Source organism: Sinocyclocheilus anshuiensis, unplaced genomic scaffold (genome assembly GCF_001515605.1).
Source record: "Sinocyclocheilus anshuiensis isolate Anshui unplaced genomic scaffold, SAMN03320099.WGS_v1.1 scaffold1024, whole genome shotgun sequence".
Lineage (NCBI taxonomy): Eukaryota > Metazoa > Chordata > Actinopteri > Cypriniformes > Cyprinidae > Sinocyclocheilus > Sinocyclocheilus anshuiensis.
In genome coordinates, this window is record NW_015552843.1 from 1,298,630 (window position 1) to 1,301,373 (window position 2,744).

At 33.8% G+C, this 2,744-nt stretch overlaps 1 protein-coding gene across 1 annotated transcript in view; it reads left to right on the forward strand.

Moving 5' to 3' along the window:
• LOC107667991 (uncharacterized) overlaps positions 1-2,744 on the forward strand; it is a 6,478-nt gene that overhangs the window by 552 nt on the left and 3,182 nt on the right. The window lies entirely within an intron of this gene.

A 2,744-nucleotide genomic window follows, 5' to 3' on the forward strand; every position in this document is an offset into this window, starting at 1 on the left:
TATACATATACACACATATATATAAAACTGGGATAATTAAATATAATTAAATTTTAATATGGAAAAAAATTGCTGTCATTACAGCCATTATTATTACATTATAATATTATTTACCTACGATCTTTATTTAATCAATCTAATCTAATTCAACTTAGGCTATCTAATTCAACATAAAAACAGAATGAATAAAAATTGGCGGGCACATTCAAGTGAAATGTCATCAGCAATATAGTGATGAGAGGGTGTGCTTTAATTTCCATACATTATTACATCAGTCACTGGGTGATCTCTGCATCTCCTTTATTGTGTCCTCAATGCCTCCTCTCCTGTTGTTTTATGTTTGACAGATAGAATGGGAGTCCTTAACTATGAGGTCATGTGATATATTTCTGGTCATGTGTCATTTACTAAAGTGAAGACCAAGCTACAGGTGCATCTCAATAAATTAGAATGTCGTGGAAAAGTTCATTTATTTCAGTAATTCATCTCAAATTGTGAAACTCGTGTATTAAATAAATTCAGTGCACACAGACTGAAGTAGTTTAAGTCTTTGGTTCTTTTAATTGTGATGATTTTGGCTCACATTTAACAAAAACCCACCAATTCACTATCTCAACAAATTATAATACTTCATAAGACCAATAAAAAAAAACATTTTTAGTGAATTGTTGGCCTTCTGGAAAGTATGTCCATTTACTGTACATGTACTCAATACTTGGTAGGGGCTTGGGGGTGCGGTGTTAAAAATAAATGAATCAACAATATGTAATAAAAAATAAATAAAATTAATTTTATTAATTTGTATATCCATTAAAATGTATTGAAAAAAGTAGCCTAAGCCTACAATGACAAGAAGCAATGGTTAAACATGAGTCAAGTTGAATCAAATTGACTGTGAAAGTTGTTTCAACTTATTAAACTTCTTAAACTGACTTAAAAAAAGCATTTGTTGCCATGGTTTTTTGTTTATATTCAGTGGCGTAGTGTCTGGGTATGCAGGTACATATGGGCTCGGGCAGATTGGGGGCCCGCCGAGCTGAGGGGAAACTTTAATTGAAACGAGGAAATGAATTTTCCTGCAATTTCTCTGAATTGCCCTTGTCCGACAGCTTATCAGAATTCTCAGCCCAAGTCCGACTGGAGCCTGTGTCTTCTCTCTCTCTCTCTCTCTCTTCCCCATTACCGCTGTTGCAGCCATTAAAATAGTTCAGTGTCGGTTTTTAATGGCAAAGTGGTAATATTTTGTTTCGCTCCTTTATTAAGTTAATTTAGAAATATGTTTGGAACATTTTATGTTTGTTAAATTCAGGTTTTAATTTTTTTTAAAGGAACGACCAAGCGGCCTGCAGCTGACAGTGAGTTGAGCATATGTTTGATCAATTTAGCCTTCTCAAGTCAACACCACGACTTGCCTAAAATAAAATCTATAAACATAAAGCGCTTTGTGCATTTCACAGTATTCATTTAAACATTTAACCTAGATAAATGTGCGCTGTTAGGCGCATATCCAATCGTTTGTGCAGAGAGTGGAAGCTGAAGGACATGGAAAAGGACATGTCTGCAGGACATGGAGGTGCCAGCGCCATCACTTGCTTTTTTTTTTTTTTAATAACAGTGGAATCTTAAAAATATGCTCATTTTTGCTCATAAAGGTAAGAGTATACCTCATTCGGAACTGCAAAGTCTACTTTTATTTGTGTGCACTCACAATATCAACAAAACCTTGTGCTTTTGTAAAACAAGGAATACAAATGCTTTCTGATGCGCTTTCTGTCGTCTCTGTCTTGAGCAGGAGCGCCTCACAATGATGAACTGAAACTCAGCGAATACTTGCCTTACCGACATGATAAATATATCTATACAATGCTTTACATTACTATTTTAAAACGAAATAATTCAAATCGAAAACAAAATCTCTTTCATTATGTAATCCATAAAGATGCACTTCTCTCTAAAGGCACGTCCAATGAGGAGATGGCGAAAAAAAAAAGTATGTGGAATCCGTCATTCTTCACATTTAACATTATAAACAGCAATAAAATGCAGACTTATTGACGTTTTTTTAAACTCTGATTGATCGATTTCATGAGACATTCGTTTGTATTAAATTGTTCAGATTTTTTTAACATGCATTCAAATATTCATGTTTATTTCTTGCTGCAAATATTAAAGAGGAAAATATCATTGATTCATATGCCACTACTGCCGAATTATCTCAGTACAAATTAAAGAGCGTAAAAACACTTTTTATTCTATATATTAAACTATAAAACTAAATATTACAACTCCAAAATAAAAAAATTACAAATATTGTTTATGTTAGTTAAATTAGCCCAAAATATAGCAATGTTTAAAAATGCGTTCTTTCTTGCGTGCTACAAATAATGGACTTGAAATTGTTAAATATCATTTCCAAGCATTTAGCCTATACCATAAAACTTTAGCTTGTGAATAGTCATGATTCACGTCACGTTATTTACTTCAGAAAAATCAACAATAGGGCCCAAGTTAAGTTAACCGAGTTGAAGCCCATAACGTTGCAAAAAAAAATTATAGTTTTTTTGCATATGGGCCCGGGGCTGACTTGCTACGCCACTGATTGTATTATTACCTGTAACATGTCTGTGCCGTACCCAAATTAAGAATTAACGACCATTTCTACAGACATAGCAAAGAGACAGCAGAGAAAGAGCGAGAGCGTCTACCTCAGTAGCAACAAATCTCGCATTCTCACATCTGTAGCG